Source organism: Poecilia latipinna, unplaced genomic scaffold (genome assembly GCF_001443285.1).
Source record: "Poecilia latipinna isolate Pla-1442-1.1 unplaced genomic scaffold, P_latipinna-1.0 Scaffold304, whole genome shotgun sequence".
NCBI lineage: Eukaryota > Metazoa > Chordata > Actinopteri > Cyprinodontiformes > Poeciliidae > Poecilia > Poecilia latipinna.
Genome location: NW_015112920.1, coordinates 263832 through 291637, shown reverse-complemented (window position 1 = coordinate 291637; position 27806 = coordinate 263832). Strand labels below are relative to the sequence as shown.

General features: G+C 38.3%; 1 long non-coding RNA gene across 1 annotated transcript; it reads right to left on the bottom strand.

Annotated features, from left to right (window-relative positions):
- Positions 1 to 7332: 7332 nt before the first annotated feature.
- LOC106948712 (uncharacterized) lies at positions 7333 to 27466 on the bottom strand. Its single transcript, XR_001425232.1, has 3 exons — positions 27121 to 27466; positions 17393 to 17503; positions 7333 to 7644 (listed from the first exon to the last, which is right to left on the bottom strand). It is a non-coding gene; the product is annotated as an uncharacterized LOC106948712 (long non-coding RNA).
- Positions 27467 to 27806: the final 340 nt, after the last annotated feature.

Sequence of the window (27806 nt, the reverse complement as noted above, 5' to 3'; positions counted from 1 at the left end):
GCATTCCTTAAAAAAAAAAAAAGCTTATTCTAGTTGTGTGTTTATGAAGAAAAAACATTGACTTTAAAAACACTGCGTGTATGAATTGTCAGACGTAATTGTTATATCTCAGCTCACATCATTATCTGCACTGTCGAGTGTCTCCCAACAAAGAGACCAACACAAACTCTGCCTTGTAGCAGTCTTTATGGCCTCAAAGTATTCTCGGATCCCCAGCGGACCCGTCTCTACAGCATTGTTCTGCTGAAACAGAAGCAGAGAAAAATTACTTACTGTGTGTGTTGTTGTGTTCGCCAAGACGCCTCTACATCATCTGCACTATGATATAGCCTCCAGCCATCTCACCCCAGCCAAGGTGGCTCATTTCTCCTTTACAACAGAGCTCACTTCTCGCTTTAATTCCATTGATTCTCGTTTGCACTTTGGTTTGAGAAACGGAAAGTGCACCTGGGTGTTTGCCCATGCTGCGATTTTTGAAATGCCTGGTGTTGGGTGCCCACAAAGAGTATAAATTAGCACCTGGCACAATGGTGCCCAAAGCAAACCCCTGGTGTGTGACATCAATATGGAGTGAGAAGCAAACTGCAAACAGCTGAGAGGAGATGTCACTGTTCAGCAAACGTTACTTAATATTTCAACATCAGCATTACTAAAATTTAAAGACGATAACTGACGACAACTATTCATGCGAAAATAAGAAAATTAGACTTAATCTTGATGTTATTCAACTTTCAGGTGGAAGCACAATTTTATCCAAAATGAAAGGGAAACTGTATTTACACTTCTGGCCAATATGGTGCCCCTGTCTTAGAAGTGTAACATAAAAACATTAGCTCGATGATGGACTGTAATTTCATACTTCAAATATATTACCATGCTATAGCATCATCGCCAAATGGATGTGTTAAATTCATCTCGAAAAGAGCAAAATACACCGAGATCCATCTGGATTAAACATCTTACTAAAAGTTACAAAAATGCCAGTGTAACATTTAATTGCTAAAATTGTATTATGTCCTAATATCCAGTATTTTTAAGCTTAAAATTAAAGACATGAATCATGTAAACCATGAAACAAGCTTGTGTCTCTGGCTGTGCAAGTTCTTTTCTCTCCAGAGAGTCAGCTCTCCTGTATGAGGTAAACGACTGCTGTCGTCTTGAAAATCAATTCCCCCTCTCTTCCTTTAAGTGGTCAATATTTTTGTTTCTTACGGCAAGCACCGCTATGGCCCTTTTAATTCAACAGGCCAATTAGAAATACTGTCATATCTAATTCTGGCCACAGAGATGGTTGTTTGTTACCTCACCCTGGAGGGAGAGGCACTAAGAGAAAGCAGGCGGCATAACCAGTCCAGTTTAACCCCGACACCTGTTTGTCCTTGCAGGCACGTTGCCTTTTTATTTCTTCTTCCCCGATTTTTCCAGGAGTCAAGGGCAAATGCAATAAATATGAAACTTTCAAAACTGAATCCAGCCACATGTGTCACTCATTGAGAGGGTAAAGGGAGGGTAGCTGTGTCTGAGCCACCGCTACTCCACTGGGATCATTTGTTACTCAGCCCTGATTGGCCCTGACAAAACAATACCCTAAAAACTCACCAAAGTAAATTATGGTCCCGCTAAATGGCCAGAGAGGGCGGGGAGGAAAGGAAGGAAGGAAATGGCAGTCGGTCAGGACAAGGCCTTCGAGCTACATTTGGCTTAGTGCCAGACGCAAAACAAAGTAATGTGCTTTTGATATTAATAACAGAGATGATATTGATCTGCGTTGTGGCCAGAGCCACTCTGCCTGACTTCAGTGGGTCTCGGTGGGAGGGGGATGGAGGGAGGTAGGTAAAAAGGAGGGGTGATCCTTGAAGAGCCAATACCCCATTCCCAGGCTCTCTGCCTCTCATCCAACCTCCTACAGGAGCTCATCTTTGCTCAAAGCCACTTTTCCTGAGGGTCCATTTCATTTGAGTGTCTTTAATTATGTGAAATGGAAGAAGAAAAATGGAGATGATGACATAAAAAGACATCAAGGTTAAGGTGTAACTAGTGGCTACTTGGTTCCAGGCTGTGCCTGTGTCTCTTTTTGAGTTAGGATTGGTTATGTTTTGGTGCTCTGATATCAACAGACACATATTTTAGAACTATAAATCCACCAAAAATCTAAATACGTCACAAATCCATCATCGTTGGTTTCAAAAGTAGCTAAGTAATTTTAAGACATGCAATTCTGACATAAAAAAACCTTTTCCAGCAAATTGGAATTCCCTTATATGCATGATGATGAGGTGCAAAAGGAAAATCTGGAAAGTTCTCACTGCAGTCAAATAGAGGGAAATGTTGGATGATGGAAACAGATCTAGTAAAGACTTGTTACAAACATTTATTCTGGAAACATGGGCGAGCCTCTTTGTTGAAAACATTTTTCCTCCAGGGTTACAAAAAAAAAAAAAAAATGGATCTCGGAATTAGAAAAGGCGCCACACAAAGTGACAGAAGAGAGCACAACACAGGTTTTGCCACAGTTACTGCCAATAGATTAAGAAGTGAACCAACAGTCAGACCACAAACACGATTCCAAGAACTATTAGAGCCTAAAGTTGACCAGGTAAGAAAGGGGTTTAATTCTTATGTCATCTCTCAGTACCAGGTCCCACTAATTATCAAGTTATTTAATCAATTACAGTTCTCCCCAAAACTTTGCCCTTCGAATATTTCAAAACATGTGCATGTTTATCAATAATAATGAGCGGTAGCAGTGAGTAAGGGTTTAATCATCAGACTAATTTTGCAGAGGAGAACCTGAGCAAAAATAGGAAGGCCTAAACTGAAAGCGGTTGGATATTTATTATTTGTGGTTTGTCAATCAAGGACGCGATGACTCAGGTTTTCTCCAAAATATAATGTGCTCTCATGATATTTTTTTGCCAAATAAAAGTATTCTAAATAACTTGTTTAAGATTTACTTCATTCACACTTAAGAAATGCAAACGCAAAAATAAATAAATAAAAAAAATATGAGAAAAAATTAGGCCTAGTTTAGCTTGGCCAAGTATTGAAGTACTCCTAAAATCCCACCAAACACACACACACATCCAAACACAATCCAGAGTGACCATGAGATGCCATGGGGTGAGTTAATTTTTAAGTCTTTTTCTTGACCCTTTGTTGCTTTGTGTTTTCATCCTCGATCACTAGCATTATTAATTTTTGAAGTAGTACATTTTCTGCTTGGGGAAAATCTTCTGACAGAAACAGAAGATTCACATAAACACACACAATACAAAAGCCACATGTCTTCTTTTAGAAAGGGGAAACGCTTGGAACCATAAAAGCAGAGTATGTCAAATGTTGTATGTGTAATTTATATAATATCTGCCAACAAAGGTATTTTATACAAGTTGAAAAATGACACTGCCTTAGGAGCTTTTTCCACAGAGTGATATAACTCGATAATTCTAGGACTGTTTTGCTGTTGTGTTACAAAATAACTCGAAAGGGAAAGTTGAGAAAAGTGAAACTCAGGGAAAAAACATCTTATGTGAGTAATTAGTACATTATTTTACAAAACTAAAAAAGCATAAGTGGCAGAAAAAATAAAATCATCGCTTGGATCCAGTTTCTATCTAGATGTTGCTTGGCGTCAGAAAACACCCTTCGTCACAATTCTTCCCAAATCATTCCGTCTGTGCTTCCACATGGACAGAGGTGAGTCCTGACAAGCCGACAGCAGATATTTCCATACAAGAAGCTTTCATCACCTGCTTCTTTTCAATTGCCACCATCTTATGACGCATGGAAGGACGTTTCTGCCAGGTTAAAATATATCATTTTTACGCACCCGTGCTTGGTTGATGCAATTAAAACACAGACTAAAAATATAAAATTATTTAATTTGTAGAATTTCATCATTTGTAATAAAACTACTTTGTATATGCATTGCACTTCATATAAAATGCCCTGCTTTAGGCAAATTATATTCCAGGACCTCTTTCAAATATATATATATATATATATATATATATATATATATATATATATATATATATATATATATATATATATATATGTGTGTGTGTGTGTGTGTGTGTGTGTGTGTGTGGGTGTGTGTGTGCGTGCACAAAATTACACTGTGTTTCTGGTCTATTTCCAAAGCAAAAGTCAGTTCTTTTGGCAGTTGCATTGATTGCTCCAGAGTGTCACGATGTGCGTTTTCTGCATCCTTTTAGTTTTTGCTGAAGGCACAGAAACTTTTCTGGTTTAACCACTTCTGGTTTCGATTTGTCCCTCCTTTTCTAAACCCATCTAACAGCAATGCTGGCCAACAGAAAGATATCTTACTTCAGCTGTGTTCAGGCTTGTTGATATGGGGGGACAATAAGAGGCTGAAGGGTTTGGAACTGGGAATAAGAACAACTAAATCATAAGGTGAATGACATCGCTTGTTTAACACTGCACACAGACTTGTGTCTTGTCAAAACGGATTTTTGTGCAGTCATTGCACAAATGGTTTAATAGGGACACTAAAACTGAGAACAACAGTTCACAAAAGTGGGTGAAAAAAACTGCTAATTCTTACTGGCTCCCAAAATGTGTGCAACTATTTGCTGCTCAAGAATGTTAGAAGCATTAGAGTTTAGAGCAGGTTGTACTTAAAGGGCAGTGTTTTTTTTTTGTTGCATATCATGCGCTAATGTTATCACCTTATCAATAACATATCTGGAGTGTTGCTTTGATTCTTTCAAGCATGTTCGAGGAATCCTTGAATTCCCCGTGGCAGCCATTCGAGAATGCCTATAAGCTTGCTTATACAAAGCACCGCCTATTTACCCAAAGCTCCTCCTTGGAGTTTAGGCCTCCAGATTAACCTCTGCCCCACAGAGCACCCCTCCTCCATGCCTTCCCCACAAAGCCACACCTAGCAGAAGCAGCAATTAGCAAACACCTGGTGAAACTGCTGAGGTTTTCATACAAACTACTTCTCAAGCAAATTATACAGTCAAATTTATCTTAGGTTATGTTTGATACACACAAAGTTTTTACAACAAATGACATAGTTACATATTGATATAACATGGCACAATGTGCATGGAAAATGTCATACCACTCTAAGTCTTATGTCATCACAGTGAAATTGAATGCCTGTGTGCATGTGTGTGTGGAGGTCTGAAAGCCTTAATGTAATATTTTGGCTGACATCATATCAAAGTCACAGTCTACATCAGTTTACCCGTACACATGTAATCCCCATTTGTACACATGTAACCCTATTTTTGACTTCTCTAAATTTCTATAAACTTTCTATTTTTGTTTGTCCAAAATATAAACAAGCTGTGGATATTAGAAAATGCTCTCCCGCTCATACTATTATATTAAATATTGAGTCAGAAATGAGCTGCAAGGTGTCTGTAAATGCTAAATAATGGAGAGACTGCATTCGTCTGGGTCAGAGCTCTCTCCCATCCTCTGTCTTCTCTCTGATACATTATTGAATGAGGATGCACTTCCCTTTTGCAGCAGGAGAGAACAAGGGGCAGGGGGCACCCTGTCTTCTCCACAGGAATGGTGAAAGGGAGGGGTGCAAATTCACCAACTCGATGGACGTAGAAGTGTGCAGGGAGAGGATTAGGTGGGCAAGCCAAACAACGGGCAGGAAAGACAAAAGCCTCCCCATCTGCATTACACACCACCTCATGCACAGACACCCACTTCTTGGAGAAGCACCTCAAGCCCATTTCCACTAATGACTTTTTTCCTAATGCACTTTGTGGAGGGCGAGGTTGGATATTCATTTGGAATATCATTTGAGAGGAGGAGGTGTTGGGACGAAGCACTGTGACATAACGTTTCCCGTCCAACCATTTTATCTGGGTGATTTTGTTTCATAGCAAGAGACTTAGCCGGTAGTTGGTGTTCATTAATCAAAAGGTGAAGTAGGTAAGAGTTGTGGTTTTTCCTCGGCTCTCTGGATTATTCGGACATCTGCTAGCAAAACGAGTAGACCTGCCCAAATACAGCACGTTATAAAATTGTCCATACCATTTGAATTTGCTTTACATTTTCTCACAGCACACCCACAAACATCAGCATTGTTTATTGTGTCTACAGGTGATAGACAAACTCAAAGTAGTTCATCTTGACAGGGAGAGAAAATGACTCAGTTTTTCAAAATTTTCACCAATAAAAAAATCAAAACAGGGAAGCTCATTGAACCCCTTTTACTCTAATGCTCTAAAATAAAACCTAGTGCAAGCAATTATTTGAGAAGGGACGCTAATTATCAAAAATCAAAATCAATTATCAAATGACAAAAAGTCCAAAATCCAAATCAATCTAAATAAAATATACAGCTGTACTACAACAGCCTCAGATACTTACTTACGTTACCAATAAATGGCACAACTCTGAACCTACAAGGATAGAGTGAAACTGATGGCCATGCAAGCATTTCATTAATTTCCAAGTCTGCTAGGAATACCATAGTAACGCTGGAAGAGTGGCAAAGAGCAAACATGTGGAAGAAGCTGACTTATTTACATGGGACCACCTGACCAAGAAGGGATGGAGTTGCTTGTGGAAAATAAAATAACACTCATCACTCTGAACATTCAATCCTGACTGAGAAACGTGTTGAAGTGATGTTTTTTTTGCAGCACAGACAGGAATGTTTATAAAGTTTGTGGGAAGATAGATGCAGGAAAACCTGTTAGCCTGCAAAAGATTTGGAATTGGGCGAAGATTCAGCAGGATAGAGACCCTAAGCTTACATCCCGTGCTGCTAATAACTGGTTTCAATGTTTTTCAGGTCTTGACAAAGTTACATTTTGCTACATTTTGTGGCAAGACTTGATATTTAGTTTTCATCCAGATCTGGTCTGACAGAATTTGAGAAATGTTGCAATGACAATGTTCAAAAATGTTATCAAGATGTGCAAAGCTGGTAAACACCAACTCCATAAGACTTGCAGCTTTGCAGTATAAATGTTGAGCAAATAATGACACGCCACACTCTTTATATTTGTAAAACCGTAAAACACAATGATTATTTTCCTTTCAGTTTACAGCTATGCCCTACTTTGTGTTGCTCTCACATAAAATTAATTCACAATACATCACAGTTTGTGCCTGCAAGGTGAAAAAAGTGAAAAAGTTCAATGTGCATAAATATAAATCAAAATTTTAAATTAGTTCCCGACAGGTTTCTATGATTTGCGAAAATGGCAAAAAAGCTTACAATGTTAAAGAAAGTTTCACGTGCTTGCTTTTAATTTTTACTGCCACCTCAGCAAAATCTGAAGAAATGTCCTTGTCAAATGATTAGGTTTTGTTTTCTCATAGGGATCCATGTGCGTTTACTGCAACTTCAAATCTGCGTCACTTAAACATGAAGTGATCTCAAGGTGAGCAGGTAGCTCGCATAACAAAACAGTACCAATAAACATTTCTTCTTTGGGTCTCCATGTTGGTGTCTGTCTGCTTGCTCTCTAAAAGTGGTTACCATAAATGAGGGAGGTTCCCTGATCCTTTGAACACAGTGGAAACCGAATGGAGAAACTGGTGGGGGTCCCATATTTAGAGCTGCAGAGACCCCCCAATCTCTTCCTTTGCTCATTTGTTCACCACCAGGGAAGACGCACCTACAACTGCTGTTGGTGTCTGAGGACAGAATGAAAACACAGCGGCACAGGTGACAAATGCATACACCCCTGTTCAAATACAAACTCTGGCTCTCTTTTCCTCTTTACTCCATGCACAATGAGAGGGTATAATAAATAAATAACTTGTAAAGAGAAGAATCGTTTGATGTTACCTTGTGCTGCCTGAGGCTAACACTACACCGGGGAGCACTGCCACCTCTAGCACACACACTTACACAAATACGCACTCCCCCGAGAGGCAACTAACATAAGGGGTGGAGGAAGAAGAGCAGGTTGTCTGCCCAAGAGGCTCTGCTGACCATCTTTGGATCAAGAAACATGCTTCCCTACAGATTATAATCAAGTGTGTGGAGTGTGTTGTGGTGGTTGGAATGTCTGATCTGGAGTTAAGGATGAAAAAGTATTTGCTCCCATACACATTTCTTCTGTTTTGGGGTTTTAAGTGTTTCAAATCACCAAAGGAAATTATAGATCAGCCTGAGTGGAGACAGAGCAATTTCTAAACGAAAAGACATCACTCATGTAAAACCTGACTAAAAGAGACTAAAGCTGAACTGACTCATTAGTTTTTGTGTGTGTTGTACAGAAGGACATCAACTGAGTCATATTTTAGGATGTATTTTTGCTAAATACTGCATACAGTTTGAGTATAGGAAATGTAAAATATAAATTAATTGGGACTTTCAATACAACAGCAACAGCTTTTCCCAAATTGGAACAGCTGGAAATTCTGATTTCCAAGTAGAAATTTAGTGCAGAATGAGTCAGGGAGTTCATTAACTGATTAATGTGAGTCATATCCATGTTATTTGGACTTATGGCTGTTCTTTTGTTAATATTTAGAAGTGTTTTATTTTCATTATTTTTGTCTTAAGTTTGCTTTAATAAGTGTTTATCCCATGTAATAATGTATTATGAAATGCTTTTTGTAAATGACCACTAATGTTGTGGTCATTATGTAGGTTTTTATTCACTACAATTTTACGTTTGCTTACAGCTACATAGCACAATACAGACTACTGTATATATATTTGAATTTCATTAATATTAAAACACTGCAAACCTTGCTTGCATTAAACATCTGCATGTCTGTACATTACCAAAATTAAAGGATCGTCCCTCTGAGGAAAGCTAACCCAAACAGTGCCTCTAACTTTATAGAACAACTTGAAACTAAAATTATACAGAAGCCCCAAAAGGCTTTTTTTATTTTTACATATTCCTGTCCAAGTCCGACAAATTTATCTTCTCAAGACTTCAGGAGTTATCTGCAAGTTAAAAGAAAAATCTATGTTCATTTCTTTTTCTCCTATCAGACAAGTAACTAAATAATAAATACATTCTAGTGATGTTCAAAATCTTACCAACTGCTTTACATTAAAAAGTTAGTTACAATTGCATTTTTTTCTTTTTCTTCCTTCTTTATTGCTGAACTGTAATGAGCTCCTTACAGATTCTTAAGAGTTACTTAAAATAAAAAAATCGAGAATAAAATATATATTGTTTTTTCCTCATGGAGCATGTTTCCCCTGAGTAGGCAAGCAACTAAATAATAAATAAATAAATTCTAGTTATGTACAAAATCTGGCCAGGTATGCTTTTCCATTTAACATTTAGTTACAATTGTATTTTTATTTGTTTTACTATGATTTAGCAGTTATTTATATCTGTACATAAAGTCTTATTTAATAACTGAGTTCATTTATTTCAGAAACAAAGTTCACTAAGTGAAGCATATTATACAGAATAAGCACACACCAACTGCCTTTATTTCTAAAAATTAAGAAAATTTTCTGCATAAAGTTAATGAAAATATTTAAGATTATAATGCTACTTCAGATCATTATTTTTAACAACTCTAGTGTGTGACATTTGAAGCAATGTGGGTAAGTAAATCAAAATATTAGACTGAATTTTGGCAGAAAACCATCTAAAGTCACTCAAACTAAAATCATGAATAAAACACTTGATTTGGACATCCCTGTTTAAGAGAAACACAGAAAAATTGTGAACAGAAAAATATATATAATATATTTTGTTGTAGAATAAAATAAATACATATGTGTTTAACTTTTTTTTTTTTTTTTTTAAGAATGGTTGATGTCCAAACTGTGTGGCTACAATTTCTGCACAAAAAACTCAAGGAAAATCTATTCAGTTCTAACACTATTGACTAAATTTTTAGACCATATATTAAGGATCGACATGGAATAGGGAAGCGAGGCCTGTGGCATACCCAGAGCTGACATATTTGATCACTAAATGCTCATCTTTGTATGACTTGATTCTCTCAAAGGATTGGAAAAGTATCATGAAATACATGAGGGCTGCATAACTGTTGTTGTTTTTGCCTGGTGGCGCTGGCCCACACTGGTGTTACAGACTTTTAGCTGGCATATGTTAGGATGTGGGGGATTTAATCTACTATGCCTCACAGCTGGGACCTCGTTAAATAATGTAAGACTCACTGGGGCAGTTTATGGCTCGATTTTACTTTTGCCCTCTTTAAAAACTTGCTCTTTGCAGTGCAACAGCTAAGAGATTTGTGGGTAGATAAAACAAGGAGAACAGTTTAGGACAATAAAACCTCTTTTCTTCACTGAATTGGGTCCAATCATAAAATGCTGGACTTACACTAAATGGTGTAATTAAAAGGTGGAGCAACCAGAAAAGTGATAGATTTAAAGTGAAATTTTGTTTAGTGAATGAATAGAAGCATATTTGTAAAGTGAAAGTTTAGGATTTTCTAAAGAAATTTAATGCAAATAATGAGCAGTGAAATAAGTTTTAACCAACAAAACTTAAAGCAAATACACCAAGGCCAGCACATATGGTTTCATCTTCTGATGAGCATACTGACAAGTAGCCCACCAATTTTATAACAAAATCTATCCATCCATCCATTCACTACGTCCTTGTAGTGGGATTGCAGGCAGGTTGGGGGCCTACACTTAGCGGCTCTTGGCTGAGAAGCATGGTGCATCTAGCACAGTTGGCCAGCCCATCACAGAGTAATACAGAGCAATTTTTAAGAAACCAATTAACCTAACATTCATTTTTTTTCATTGTGGAAGGAAGCCATAGTACCCACAAAAAAAAAAGAAAACTCACACGTGCACAGAGAGAATATGCAAACTTCAAGCAAAAAGACTCCAGCTCTGGAACTGCAAGGCAATAATGCTATTATCTTTGTCACTTTCAAGCCCTGGTCAGGACCAATTTTGCAATTTAGCTCGCAAAATTTTACATTATGTTCATCTAAAAAAAAAAAAAAAAAAAAAGATTTTTCCAAACAACCTATGTCTTTTTTGCTTACTAGAATTATTTTCACAATAAATGTAGAAAAATAAACTTATTGTGTTTTTCTGCCCACTGTGTTTCTGAGCTTAAAGAGCACACAGTATAGTGAGCAGCTGAAACAGCAGCCATGAAAAATGTTAACTTTTAAAGCAAAACTGTTTAAAAAGTTGTAGGTCAACATTTTCAAGTTTTTTCACACAATGTAGACCTCATTGGAATATATTACTAGAATATCAATGAGTCATTATAACATGAAAGGTGATTGTATAGCATATGGACACACAAATTAATATGTATTCAACATGATGCACTTGCATGTGTGAAAATAAATGCATTTGTTAGCAGACCACAATTTTCCACCCTAAAAACAACCGAATGCTTCTTGTGGTTGTTTAACTTTGTTTTCTAAGCTACTGAAGAGAATTGAATAATCACAAAATTTAGTGGAAATACATTTTACATGAATTTTGTGGTTGACTGGTCATAGAGCAAAAAAAAAAAATTAAAACAGACAGGAGGTATTAAGGTCTTGTCTGGTTTGGGATGACTATCTGTCTAGGATCCTTGAATGGGGCAACCCAAAAAGACACCGACTGTTGGGACTAAATATGCAGTGTATTTGTAATGTGTACTTTTCCATATTTTCATGTGAGTTCACATGTTTGCATACAAACATTCAGCAGATATGAGTGCATGCATGCTCATAAGTAAATTCATGAATGTGATTCTGCCCATTTTCCCATGTGTCTGTTCCATGGGGGCCAAAACACACAAGTGCAAAGCTGCCTAAAGGGTGATTGAAGTTTCTGACATTTTAAGGCTATTGAAAACAAAAGCTAATAGGCAGAACCACGTGCCGGAATCGTGTCTGGTTCATGTTTAACAAAACAAGGTCACAGAGGTTGTCAGGCCATGAATTCCATAAATAACTTGATAATGGGATTTTAAAACAAGCCATCCACCAGTCATCTCCAGTCCTCTCACACCCTCCCTTTTGCCCATAACGGGCCCTATGTGTGTGCGTGTCTTCAGAATAGAGAGAATATTAGAATGCAAATGGATTCACACCGCATCCTCATAAACAACGGTGTTCATTTAACCCTCGACCCCTGCATTTAACTGCCCATCAAGTCATTTGTGTTGGGCAAGACACGTGGAAGTAGAATGAGAGAGGCCAGCAGGCGTGCACATGCATGTGTGCTTGTGCTGCTTATGAAGAAGTGGACTTCAAGCTGTGTGCAGATAAATATGTGTTTATGAATGCAATATGTATATGTTTATGTGCATATATCAGTGTTTGGGTTTTAATCTCCTCTCCTCATCAGTGTATCAACACCTGCATCTGCGTGCACGTGCCCATCTTTCTTTCTTTTTTTTTGGTGTGGGTTTCGGAGTTTACCATTTGCGATGCTCAATTAATCTTGTCAGCATGCATTTACAAGGGAACTGAGCATCTTTTAAAGCAGACGTGGCTTTGTCACTCTCTCCCTCTGCATCTATTACAGAAACACAGACGCAGTACTTTGGGAGAGCCACAGAAAGCAGCTGATTAAAACATATTAAAGCACTGGCAGGAATGAATGTGAGCCAGGTTTACACCATTCCAATCCTATTTCAGCCTCTTTAAAGCTAATCTGACAAATGTTGCAGTTCAGATCTGTTTTATTCATGTATTTCCTTTTCTTGTTTTTTTGTTCTCCTGTTACTGTTATACACCAATCAGGCAAACATCTTTACATTGTTTTGGCCCCTATTTTGATGCCAAAATTGCCCTGACCAGTCAAGTCAAAAACTCCACTAAACCACAGTTGCCCTGAAGGTGTGTTGTTGCATCTGGCACCAAAATGTTAACAGCATATCCTCTGCCTCTTTTACAGCATGTGATGGGCCCTTCATGTATTCTTCCATCACCTCCCACTGCTGCATGATTGGTTTAAAATTTGAGTAATTTGAACACAAAGTCAACACGTCAAACTTGTATAATTTTTTTTTTTTTTAGATTGTCCATAAAATTGGCTTGGTTGATTAGATGCATTATTATGTGTAATTTAAAAAAAATAACAAAACAGACACCTTTTCATGCTGCCTACTAAAAGAGTCCATGACGAGGATTTAATCCTTGTTACTTGTGTCACCTATCAGTGGTTGTGAAGCTACGCCTGTGTGCTGTAAATAAACAAATAGCTTTGATTCCTCCTCACGTCTCTGAATATCATAGTGATTCTTCAGTTCAGTTCAAAGAGGCAGCTTCCACACATTGCAGCAGTTATGCTTCTTTTTCCTCCTAGCCTGAGGCTTTTTACCCACAGGCATGCAGCTATCTCATCCTTTCACTGTTCGAAAAGCTGCAATAAAAGCTGTCAGTGAGGAACATAGTGGACAATGGCAAAAACAGAAATCTGCTTTTTTGCTGTAAACAACAAAGATGAGAATGAGTAGGGATTAAACAAGGAGGAGGACATAAAAAGAGCAGTTTAATGATGAAATGTTGCAGTGGGGATCAGCAGAGAAGGATGAATCTCTAAGAGGAAAATATGTGAGATTTGGTGAGATGAGTTTCCTCCCCAGCAGCTCTGCCCCAGAGAGTCTCAAATCTTTTGACTGCCTTGCAAACATACATAGTTCACATACTATAAAGCAAGAAATGAAAGAAAAGTTGAATAATAAAAGAAAAGACTGAAGTCAAGTTCTCACATCGATATGGATGACAGAAAAGTCATGCTGTCAACAGGGACATAAGAAGAGAGTCAGAGGAAAAGTAAGAGCAAGTCGGGCTTTTTCCTCAGAGGGCGCGCAGTGTGCAGCCCCCTGTTTCTTCATCCCGGGCGTTTGTCGTGGCTAATTATGGTGGACAAGCCTCTTTATCGAACCTGCTCCTGCCATCAGCATTAGGATGCATGAGCTGCGCCTGTTGTTTTAAACGCTCTCATTAACCACACAAATCAGTGCTGTTGACAGAGTGCTTTTGAATTAAGCGTCTCACCCCCGCCGCCGCGCGCCAATGCTTGCAGGGCCCAGGACAAGGAGCAATTTATAACACCATTAGCCACACTCGCCGAGGTTACAGGCATCAAAATTGTTCACGTCTAATTATTCTTAATGGATACAGGGAGAGAGCGACGCTCAGGACAGCTTTTTCATTAGCCCTCAATCAAGAGGGTCGGGGGAGAGAGGGGTGGGCCAAATGTAATGCTCAGGCAAACGGGAAATCAAAAATAATCATGTTTGCTTTTTTCATAATACAACACGAATGCATATATAGGAGGGTGGGGGGACTTGAGTGAAGAGAGAAAAAGGAAGCTCTCCTCTTGACATTATAAGAATCCTTACTGAGTTGAAGACACATACGCATGCACACATGCACACACCATGGCAAGTGACAGTTCATTTGCTTTTACTGCTTTGCAGGCTAATGGCAGAGTAAACTTATGCTTCTAAGCCATTGTTATTGCTTAATAAATGCAGAAGTGAAGTACAAAAGAGGAAAACATTTAATTGTTAAGAGACGGGAGCTTCATCCGTGTGCTTTCATGTTCGATTGGTCATTTTAAATAATTACAGAAAGGGTTCAAAATGTACTTTATTAATACACCAACAAAGTTTGATAAATAATTCAGCAATTGGCCACTAATAACTGCTCATTTTAAATACTTTAGACTGGGGCTGATGAGAAGCTAACTCTGAAAAATCAACTGGAACTAATTGCAAATTTAAGTGTTTCACTAGTTCACTCACAGGCCACTTTATCAAGTTCACCTTTTGGCATATATAGTGTAAGCTAGTCACATGACGGCAAATCAGTGCATTGAGATATGCTGAAGATAGTTTACTGAAGTTCAAATTGAGTTTGGGAAAAATTGTTTCAAGAGACTCTGATCAGGTTTGGACCAAAAAATGCAACATATTGAGTAGAGTCTCGGTTTGGCAATAAAAATGATCCCTTCATCATCGTAGTGCTCTGGCGTGTTCCTCCAGCAGGATAATGCACCATGTCACAGAGCTCAGAATATCCACACTGGTTTTTTGCACATGGCAATGAGTTGAGTGCATTCTATTGGCCTCCACAGTGACCAGATCTCGATACTTTGAATGTGGTGGAATGGGAGATTGGCACCATGTGTGCACAGCCAACCAAATCTTATCATAGAAAAATGTGGAACGTTTCAGACACCTTGAAGAATCTATTCCATGAAGAATTAGGGCAGTTCTCAAGGCCTGGTGTACATAATAAATTGACCAAAATGAGGGTGATTTAGTTTCTATAAATGATCTGGTTTCAAATGCCAGGGTGCTCTGTGGTTGCAATTACATCCCTAATGAGAGTTCAGTCACATGGTTTCTGTCATCTCACTGTGACACCCAGAAGAAGAAAAAAAGGAAGCCAAATAGTGAGTGTTAACATTCCTTACAAGCCATTAAACGCAGGGGCATTACCACACGACACAGTCCCTTAACGAGGACTGACATATGTGCTGAAGGCAGTTAGCACCTAACATTAAGACGGCACAGTCCACAGATGAGATGGGACATTGTTCATGGGGGAGGTATCTGTTTTAATTAGGGGATAATCGACTGTGCTCTACATCTCCCCGTGCTAGGATAACAACTTCCCTCTCCCCCCACATTCACTATGATATGGTATAGCTTATTATTACGGTGGAGACTAGGAATTAACTAGCAGAGGACACATGGTAACAAAATGTGGCACGAGGAATCTAAAATATGAATTTCTGTGTTTGGGTAGCCATCATCCTCTCATAGCTGAGATTAGACATGCAGGAAAAAAAAATTGATATTTTAATTGTATTTTTTAAACCAAATGTGTTATCTTCAATCCAGAATTTACCAATAACACAGTTTAATGGTATAAAAAATATTGCTACACCTACAATGCAGAGCAACTGTTACTTTTCAGACTTGTGCATTAGTTCTACTAGTCCTATGAAGCTTTAACAATATAATTTTCTTTACACCTTCTGTCTTTCACTATTTTATATGCAATTTCTGTAAGTACTTAAACCTGGGCCTTTTCCATATACATATTACCATTTGAAAAATAAAATAGGACAGGGATATGCTAAAGTTGTCTGGGATTTGACTGGGTCATTCTAACAAATGGGTGTGCTTTGATCTAAATCATTGCCTTGTAGCTTTGGCTGTCGCTCTGGCAGCTTGTTTATGATCTTGTTTATTGTTCTGCTGGAAGGTGAACCATCATTTAAGTCTCAAGTCTTTTCCTGCCTCTACCTGGTTTTCTTCCAAGATTGCTTAATATTAAGTTTCATGCATTTTCTCATCAATTTTTATAAGCGCAAAGCCTAACTGTGCTCTCGTCAGATGAGACCAAAGTTAAACCTACATGGTAAAAAAAGAAAAACTACTATGTGCAAAGTACTATGTGTGCTGGAAATCACTGCATATCCAGCGGAGGACTATATATATACCAAGTGAAACATAGTAGTGGCAGTACCATACTGTGGGGATGCTTTTAATTTTTTTTTTGCATTTACTTCACTTATCTGTTTTTACAGTGCCACCTCACATTACCTTACTGATTATTGCAAAACCATAACTGCTTTCAATATTTTTGGTTGGATTTCTGACGTATTCCCAAAGATGACAACAGGCAAAAAATATGTGTAATGTGTAATGTTTTGAAAAGTCCAATTGGCTTAAAAGATTTGCATGATCTAATATATTTAGCAGTTCTGTGAATATGTTGAAATATTAATCTAGGTCATAGACTCTGAGATGTGGATCAGAGCTATCTACACCCATAAAGCAGAGAACACGATCCTTACAACCCTGAGCCTAATTATTATATGGAGATTATCAGAAATCTTATTCTCCGTTGTTCATAATGATAAAAAAATTAATAAAAATAATAAAAACACACGCACAAGACAGGTTAGGGATGACATTTTGGAGCATTGATAAGAAGGTGACTGGAGCAAAATGATGCTCCAAAATAGTTCTATTCTTGTTTTTTTTTTGTTTATTAATTTATGTATTATGGGTTGGTACTTATGTGAATTTTTAGAAATTTTCTTCACCTTTTCATTATTTTGTTTTTCATACTATGATGTCAAACTGTCAAAGGACTTCTTGGTAAAATAAAAAATGACAAAAAAAGAACAAATTTTGGGGAAAAAAAAATGCTTGAGACCAAGGCATACATCTACCTAAAACATAGGAAACGCCACGTTTGATTATTACCCCGATCATGGTGAGACAAATGCAAAAAGAAACCTCAATTAAAATAAATATCTTCAAAAACTAAAAAAAAATAAAACTAAAAAATACAATAGAGCATCCAATGACATTTTTTTTATCCAATGATCAAATAAAACACTTAAAGCTTAACGTGGAATCTAAAGTATCTGCAAATTTATCTCACAGGCACCTCATTATAAAGGAAATTAAACATAGAATAGTTGTATATTTACTATAAAACACTGTATGTGTGCAGTGCTGAGGGGGGTCAGGCATGATGTAAGCATGGCACATTGCAAAGTTTCCCATGCCATCTTCTCTGGTCTTCAGGGCATGTGGAGGTACTGAGGAAGACACAATCAGGATAAGCATCCCTCGTGCTCCTCAGTTTAGCCCATAGCATTTTATGTCACGATCAGGAAACAAAAGAGGAGCACATGCTAGAGTGCACACCGTTGGCACGTGTGAGTGAGAGTATGTGAAGTATGAGAGAAGTAATTGTGTTAGAAAACATGGCAAAAACGCAAAACTCTGGAAGTCTGGAATGTCTAAGTTGAATGGTGACTGAACATCCCTGAAGAGTCAAACTTTCTACCAAAAAGTAATATTTATAGGCCTTTCTAACATCTGACTGAGTCACCGGTGGTAACTGAACCAGGATAACAGCTTGCCTTTCCACCCCCTTTTTCACAAAGCCCCCAGGCAACAGTGATGTACGTTGCCGGACAGGCCAGAATCATGCCTTCCAGCAGAGCTAGCCAATCACGATGAATTATACTCCCCAGGAGCCAGAGCGACATGTCAACGGACATTTGGGTTGGACACAGCAAAGCCTCGTTCGTTCGGTCAGCCAGTGCCCTGAAGACAAATGCCTCGGCCTCCACGTGTGGAAGACTGGCAGATATGTCTGTCTCTGTGTGTGGCCACAGGTAATTGAAGAGGAATGAATTTGAGGAACTATCATACTGTGAAATCTACAAGAGACCTAAACTGTTCAGGTTGACCTGTGGCACTAGGCTTCTTTTATTAAAATCTCTTCATCGCTTATTTATCAGCTATGAAATGTTAATATGAGTGCAAATTCTTTGGAAAAACAAAAAAAAAACTTTTTTAATCATTAATTAAAAAATATTTTAGATTTGTGGTGTTGTTTAAAGACAATGCGATCATTTACAGAGAAAACTACAATTCAGTAGGTGGTGTCAGAACCAAATTTAAAAAGATGTTTCAGCCATTGTTAAGTCTTTGAATGCTCCTGACTGGACTTTGACTGGGCCATTGTAATACATGAATGTGCTTAGATCAAGGAGTCAAATGTTCAAGGAGTATAAATACTTTTGCAGAGCACTGCATTTTTTCTATTTTAGGCAACAGTATTGAGTTCGTATGTCTCTTGCAATACCAGAGCAGAGACGTTTTTATTATTTATGTGCTAAAAATATATATTTCTAATACAGTCCTTTTGATTTGCTCTGATCTAGTCTACTAGAACTGAAATTGCTTAGCTTGTCATCCAACAGAGGGGACTTCTAGTAGTGAAAAAAATACAATAGATTGATAATATAGTGTTTAAGAAATAAAGGCTGTGAATCAATTATAAACAGTTTTATCAGCGCACATCCTAGAAACAGCAAAAAGCAGAAAAGCATGGTAATTAAGTGAGACTAGAAGACAGCGATAAGCTGTGGTTAATATTCTATTAAAGCCAGAGGAATTTCCTTTCACAGTAATTAGGCTTTTATTAAGCCGATTTGTAACCCCTGAAGTGTCGCAGAGTATGCTAAATGCCAAGATGCAACACACTCCACAGCAAAGATACATTTCACTCGTAGTCCTTCCCGTCTCCTCATTCAGATGTGATGCTACAAAAGTCTTTTAAAAGCCTTGAGACATGTCAGACTTGTTTTCGTTTTACCTCCAAGGAGCAAGACTTTTACTACGCTTTAATAACAATCATAGTATCTCTTGGCAGTACATTTATAGGAAGAGTGGGTTTGAGTAATTTAAAGAAACTGGGAAAGGAAGGGGGGGGAAAAACTCATCCACAGCATGATCTGTGTTTGAACATGGTGGATTCAGGAAAATGAGAAAAGAAAACCCTTCCTGACCAGACTCAAGCTTTCAGGGATAATGTACACTATACTATAGTTGTTGCATCTAATATTTTTTAAAGAATCACCTTGTCAGTGAAAAACTGCATGGCACGTCAGGTTGGTGACAACTACTAACTTTGTTTATAGTTTAGTCTGTTGTTGTATCTCAACACTTGAATATCTTATAACCATTTGTTACATGGCCACTCTGAAAATTGTAAACTAGCATAAGGCAATATTTTCACTTATTCTGTACTATATGTTGGAGACATTGACCTGCAACAAAAGCTGCAATGACAAGGTCTGGTCATCAAATAGCAACTTTTTTTTATGTCAAGGTTTTTGCTCCACATAGCTCAATAAAACATCAGGCTGAAGGTTTAATAACATTTGGGACCTTGAAGGGGACAAAGATGAAAAGAAGGAATCTATTGACATAAGAGCACAGAGAAGGAATCAGGGTATGGAAACCTTCCTGTTTCAATTATTGGAATAGATTTAACTTGAAAAACAAAAGCAGAGCAAATGTATTTATAAAGCTAGTTTTGTACAACTATAAATGCACACTAAAAACAGCGACAATAACAGACCTTCAGACACAGATTTAAGCTCTTTAAAAAAATCTCCAGTTAACGAGCAGAGGCATCCAATCTGCTCAAATTTGATGAGGATAAATAATCCATATTAGTTATTTGAGTCTAAAAAGTTAGTGAAAAAACAAGAGGCATCACATGTTAGTATAAAGGCCTCCAGAGATCAAAGCCAATGGTGGAACTAGTATTCTGAAAATACTTAAAAAGGCATCTAATCGGTTATTAATCAACACTCGCCAGACTAAAACTGTTCAAAAATAAAATTGTGTCTGGGTATAACATATAAATAAACACTTGCTAATCACACTTCTTCCATCAACTCCCAGTTGTTCATGGGAAATTGCTGCTCACACAGATAATTGTTCCTTTCCAGAATCACATGTTGGCTTAGGAAGACACTGCTGCAAAGCAAATGAACTCAAATAGATAGCTTATTACCAAAAGGCAATACAAACCAAAATTGCATTTCATAACTACAATAGAATTTAAATGCATGTCATTGATTTTGAGTGGGTCTAAATTATATGGTTGATTTAATTAGATATTAATAGACTCATAGTTTTGTTGAAATTAATGTAAATGTGACAATTTTATTGAAATTTTGTAAAAGAAAGAAAAAAAAAAGTAACTAACATTTGTGTTGCAGTTTTTTGTTTGGGGAAACCCCAGAACAGAATGGATGCAACGAATTAAAATATTCTGGCTTACATTGATGACACTTTTTTCATAAATTAAACACCTATCATATACTTACAAGACCACAGCAATGTACTTAAAGTATCATAACAGATTTCAACTTTAGCTGTTAACACTGCACTTTCAATTTTAAATGGCTTCAAAGGTATGAATGGATCCCTCTCATGACTTAATTGCTTGGCTACCATTGAAATGTGTGTATGTGAACATGTGGTTGAACAATGCAGTCATGAGGCCTGACAGGTCACTCCGCAGGGCACACACCAGTGCCATGTCCATCCGCTTCTCTCTTCACAGTGCCACACCACATCCTGACAGGGTCTCGCTACCTCCTTCTGCGTAATTTAACACAGCTTTCCCTGGCTCTGCGAGCAAGTGAAGCCCAAACACACAAAGACATGTGAAAAACTGCTCATATATGTATGGAGTCTTCTCTGAAATCTTTCCCACCTGACCTCTTATGTCTGGTTACTCAAAAGGCTTCCAGTCTTTGGCAGCTGATTTCTGGAACTTGAACTGTTTAGTTTGCCTCTTATAGAACCATTTCACAATATAAATTAAGAGTTGACAGAGTTAACCTGACTTCCTTAATCTAATCTTTGTGGGAATTATTTTGTGTAAGACTTTTTATTTCTTAACCTCATTGCCTTTCAAGTCACACACACACACAAGCTTGGCTCCCTTTTTTCTTCCCACCTTTGACAGTTTCCTGTAAAACAACCTTGATCCTCAGCCTAAGCTCTCTGTATCTGCTATCCGTCGAGCTTCTCTGCCTGGCCTCCATCTTCAAGCTCCCGCTCCCCATGGCTCTCTCATCTCGTTGCTCTGTTTGACAGCTTCATCTGATCCACAGGACTTTCAGCTCATACATCTGGCATTCTGCCCTACCCACAGGACTCTAAATCCCACAGTTCATCCTCTTAGGGCTACCTTCCTCCAGCTTCCTCTTCCCACTGGCTCTCAATGTGTGGCAAACAGCTATCGCCTCACTGCTGACTAGAGCACAGGTAAGACTGTCAGGGGTTAGCTCGCCTGTTCTCACAATCCTGTAATACTTGGGCACATGGGAGGAGGAAGGGATGGCATTCTTCGTTTGCAGTTAATGGTGTGTTTCCATGTAAAGCAACAGAAGCCCTCTGTAGGTTCATATGACTCATTCTGGGCTACTTTAGCTCTCAACAGACAGTGACTTGAGGGACATAAATCCCTCTGTATTTCATAAACACTGAGAAAAAGAGGCCTGTTGTCCCAGAGAATTTTAGTATGTTTAAAACCTAAACTCTAAGGAGACAGATATGCTGTTTGTCTCTCAAATACTCTTTGTATGAGAGACATTTCAGAGAAAACAAGTTCAAGTCAGGGATACAAATACAAGTGCATGTCAGCAAATTATTGATCAAAATGTCATTAAATTCAAAGAAGAAAAAACTAAATATATGTTTTCATTACACAAAGAGAGACACTGTATTACAAACATTAATTTATGTTAAGTTGGTGATTACTGCTTACAGCCAGTAGAACTCAGAAGAAAACTGTGGATTGGACAGCTGATTAGCAGACAGCCATTGGGCAGTCAACGGTTATTCTAAAGACGTTGGGTCTTCATGGAGTTTTATCCCAAACATTAAGACAGAAAAAAGTGTGGCTGACAAAGATCCACAAGAAACACTGATAAGTGCAACCTTAATGTGGTGCTGATTTACCAATTTAAATTTACCAATTTAAAAACTGTCAAAATTAGTATCCTTGTCTCTGTCGTTGTAACAGACTGACGTTAACGTTGGAGTATCATGTTTCTAACGTGTGACCAAGACAGATTAACATTGCATGCGTTATTATACGTTTGTTTAGTTTAAATAGTTTGTATTTTGAATTCTCAAAAAGTGTATAACTATGAATAAGCCTATTTAGCACAAACTCTGTGCGTAAAGTAAACAAATCTAGCCTTTAAATATTTCTGCAGAGTAAATTTAATGCTTTCTCAGCTCAGGTGTTTCTGCTAACACTGTGGTGTCATCGCAGCACTGGACCGTCTGTGGAGAACAGCAGACATCGCATCACTTGGGCTGATCCGAGTCTAAACAACTCCTCCCATTGTGGTCAGCCAGACATACACCTCCCTTAACTAAGCACACAGGCACACTCTCACCATCTAATTCGTACACCCACAGTCCTTCCCGCTCCTCGTTTAGTGAGACAGCAAGGGTCCCCACTGCCCCTAAGCTCCTGTTAAAACCACCCCTCACCTCCCATGTCACTAGGCCATGTCTGTCATTTTGAATCCACCCATCCTTTCCCGCTCTCGCACAGCAGGCCAAGAGGTTAATGGGGACTGAAACAATAGTGCAGCACAGACACAACAAACAACGGCTCGTGGGAGCTGTTCGCCTGTGGGCTGCATCATCTCCCAGCATTCTCTCTGGCTCCATCTGCTTTCCCCCCCCTCTCTCTCCCATGTGCTCCTTCTCCTTCCACCCATGTCTCTTTAAGACCAGGACCTGTTAATGCCCTTATCTCCCGGACAGTCATTTATGCCCATTTGCAAGGTTAATTGCCTTTTTATTGCCTGCTATTTATATTTTAAAAGCTCTGTTAGGAGGCTAATAAAGTGACTGTGAAGATGCTGCAGAAAGGTAATTACCACATAGGGTTAACAGTCGTGTGGTGTAAAGTGAAAAGGATGTCGAATTGTCATTTCAGTAGCAGAGTTGAGCGTAATTGTTTCAGTCTGGTGGCGTTTAGAAAAAAACCTGTTAAGCATCCAGTTAAAATGATGTGTAAAAAAATGCATTGAAAGTGAATAATTTTTACTGTGCTTGTCTCTTGGAAATCAATCAACTCACTGTAATTCAGGGAATATACATTTTTTACATTATTTTCTTCACATAAAAAATCACAAAGTTGTATAGAAAGACAGCTGCGTTCACAGATTGTTTTATGACATCACTTTTTGAGTGTTTTTTTTTAGTGAGAACACAAAAATGTGTATTTATGATGTTGTCTCTGCAGTTGTAGAAACCATGAACAAATGTACTATACATACAATGAACAAAACATATATTGTAAAGTATGCTCTATTTCAAAAGTTACTAGTAGATAAAACATTTTTTTAAGTTTTTCATAAATATATTTTTGTAATGTAACATAGTCTGGTCTATTTTGAGTGAAGTGGCTTAAAATAGGTGCTGTGTAACTTCAGTGTGTTTGTATATTGTTTTTCTGAATCTGTAATAATGCCTTGATCTCTTTATCTATTTAGATCTATCAGAAGCTTCTTTTCATAACAGAAAAGATTAAATATTACACAGATCAATTCTTAATTTGGGTAAAAATGATCTTGATATATATTTTGAGACAATTCATGCCCTGTATAGTCCACTTATGATATGTTTTAAGACAGATATTATATGGCAAATGTTGAAAAATGAGTGTAAAATGTCCACTTAAAAATGATTATCAACAAGATGAGATGTTGGTAATGTCAACATTTCCGAAATCAAAATAATTTTGCAAACTTTGCAGTTCTGTTTAGCTTGTATTCAGACCACTTAAGTGAATCTGTTTAAAAAAACAAACAACTCTTAACCATATTTATGTCCATTTCCAAGCCCATAAAAGAAAGGTTTGAATGTCATTTCTGCTATGTGTTTTTTTTCTACAGTGTCCTTTCCAATTAAATGGATCTGTCCAGTTATGAAAACTAGGCAGTAAGGCAACTTCTACCAATTTTTATGACAGCCAATAGTTTGTTTCCTTCAGAGGAATTGGCAATACCTCTGAAGGAAGACATTGGCTAAGACAGAGCATTGCTGAGGATTTTCCAAAAACAATTAATGTTCTGTTTTACACTGCTTACCCTCTTCTCTCCACTATATTATATTTTAGCCTACATTTTAATTTTGATGGAAACAAAGTAGAAAAGCAGGGGATGCAATGTGTAAAGTTGGCCTTTACACAAATTGTGACTTCTCTCTCAAAATTAAACCGACCATAAAAACCTTTTGCACCAAAAACTTAGTGTGGACAAAAGATGCAAACTCAGCACAAAATCAATGTTTTTTTTTGCTACATGACCATTAGTGCAGACAGGCCCCCAGTTTTATTTTATCCCACATTTTTTGTAGTTCTCATAGTTGTTGCAGATCACATTTATTTTAATAAAAACTGAGCGCAGCTTGTGCTTTGAGGACGAGTAGACAGGGGCTAGGCATAGACAGCATGAGAACAGCAAAAGACAGAGAGAGGGGAAAGGTGAGAAAAGGAGGATGGGGAGGAATACCAAGAAGTGGCTTAACAGGCTGATTCTTCCCAAATCCATCCATACACTCATACTGTGAGCTGAAAGAGAGAAGGAGTCAACTCTTTGCCTTCTGTTTGCTCAGCAACCTATCCCAGCAGGGAGGCACCAGCGGAGAAAGGGGGCAAGCATGAGGGCTGGGTGGGATGGGATGGGATGGGAGGCTGGTGCAGGGATGCAGACAGGGTCAGCAGAGGTTATGTTGTTGATTTCATTTTCTATTCTGTGTGCTGAGCTTCACTAACATGCACAAACTCAGTCTGTACACACATTTCAACACACAAAAACTGTGGAGGCTCCCAGAAAGATGGTGTCCTCCCTGTTCCCAGTCCCTCCCTTTTTTGTGCTCTTCAATCCTGTTTTGTCAGAGTCAGCAACAAAACGGACGGTCAAGAAATAAGATCGGGAGGGGGGGAAAAAAGGAGGAAAAAAAAAAACCAATCGATTAGCCTTCAGAGTTCCACGTGGGCCACTTTCATCGATTAGGAATGAGAGAGCAGCAAAGCACCAGCCATGTTCACTCTCTTCCCCCTCTCCTTCTGTCTCTCCAGGGTCCTTTGTCCATGAAGAGAGCGATATAATGGTCCTTTGAGAGGGAGAGAAGGAGGGAGGCAGGAGACACAGGAGAGAGGGAAGGAGGGGGAAGGAGGAAGACAAGGAGGAGTTGGTGGGGTGACGGCTGTGGCGTCTGGAGGAGGAATGGGGAGTTCAGGCCTTGCGGCATGTGGGGGAAGTGTACATCGGGATGGTAAAAGAGGGGAATGGAGGAGGGGGGAGAGGTAAAGAAAGACACCAAGGCGAGAAGAGAAAGTCTCAATGACAAAAGGTCGGGGCAGCTGGGCTCAGGGCGACAGGGACCAAAGGGAGCAGCGGGATAATCTGCTAAAGCCCAGAAAGGAGAGATTCAGCATGCGCGCCACCCTCGTAGGGCCTATGAGCAAATTTGCACATAAATAAGGAGCCAACTTTGCTTTGAACGGGAGGTCGAGGGAGAAAGCATCAGAGAAAGGGAGAGGGAGTCAGAGATAGAGTGAAGTGCCGGAGCCACAGCTGCCTGCCGGCTGGTGGCAACTGGACCTAGACAAAGTTCAGCATTTAAAGCTCCACAAGGGAGGATTTTTTTTTTCCCTCCTCCTCTCATCTTTAAAAAAACGTAAGCAAAGATATTTATCATGTATTGCCCCACACACATACGTAGGTTTTTCTTCCTCTGTTTAGCTTCTGGCCATGAGCTTTCGAAGTTTACCCCTCAAAGACTCCTCACTCTTTCGTGTCGTCAAACATTCGTGGACTCAGGGGAGAAAAGTGTGTGTTTTTGAGGACTGCTGGCTTTGTCAAGGCAATAATGCCCTTATATGGCTCAAAACTATTGACAGTAACCTTAGACTATTCAAGCTCAAACAGTAGAGAAAAAAATCAATCTGTTACAAACTAACATAAATAATGTAAGAACACAAATGATCAGTTTTATCTAGTTTACAGTGACTTGCTCAAAATCAATAATTCTGCTGCTGATTTAACACTTCAAAATGTAAAAAAAAAAAAAACTTCAAATTACCATTGTTTTTATTTTTTGTCACACTTATATACTTTAAGTTTGAGTTAGAAAAAAAATGTTTAAGCAAATCCGAGACGTGCCTTTGTGTTGTTATTTTGTCAACAGTGGATTTGACCTTGGAACTCTTATGGAAGCCATTTGTGCCCAGTCTCTTTCATATTGTTGACTCATGTAAACTGAGGCAAGTAAGGCCTGAAGTACTGTAAAAGTGTTTCTGGGTTATTTTGTCAACTTCTGGATGAGCTGTCAATGCACCCTTGAAGTAATTGGGAAAAAAAAAATTGGACATGTAAGCAAATATCAGGCAAAACACAGTGGGAATCTGAAAGGGGGTTATTTTTCCAAGACTTCCGAGTCAAAGAACTTTACCACCTAAATCTGAGTTAACCCAATGAAAATGGCAGCTCTTTTCTTGTACCAAATGAAAGTAAAACCCATTACAGCCACTATTCATTCTAAATATTTGAATCTCTCCATGGATCTTTTAAAAACAATGCAAAGACTTATCCTTCATAAGTACAAGCATGAATTAACTTTACAGTCTTAATTAAAGTCAATAGTTCTTCTTAAGGCTCCCTGTGCCTCAAAAAAGGTCAATTACAGCAGATTATTTTGTATTGAAACTATCTTTGTGTCATTCAGATGTCTTTGAAACATCATAGGCACCTTCACATGGGAACTTCATAAATTTAAAGTAAGTTATAGTATAGTGTTCTTTTCAAACCTGAATGCTGTTCTTTGAGATGGTGGTTGTAGGTGGAGGAGTTCTTGCAGAGACGAGTGTTTCAGGAAGGAGTTGAGCTACTGCAGGTACTTATTGATCAGCCTTGGAAGTTATGAACTAGCTGTCATTTCCCTTTCATGAACAGCTCAATAGGTATCGATTGGAGATGAAAAGCTCGTGCAAGCATGGCCAGCCTTAAGGACAGGACAAAAAGAGGAGACGACGAAAACTCAATGAGGACGGCACGGGCCCTTGACATGCACAATCATCACTGCACACAGACAGAAACACAAAGTACGGGCGTAGAAGAAAAAAAAAAAACATCCATTTGTGGGGTTGCATTACTTTATATAAACCCAGGACTGGTACAGTCATTGAAAGATTGTGATCCAAACAACATATCCAGCTCGGTGTGTAGTGCTATTTGAAAGTATTAATATCTGACATATTTGGTACAGTTAAAGGACATAAACAAAGGAAGCAAATATGAAATTGGATAGTGAAAGTAACAAAAAGAACTGACAGTATAAATGGACAAAAAAGGATAACTCAGACACATAAGAACTCAGACAAAACCAATCTTAAATCCTGAGATTGCCTAATACAAATTAAACTCATTCACATGTTGTCTCAATGTATCTAAATATTTTAGGGATGTTATTTTTTGTGAAGTGGAAGGAAAATGT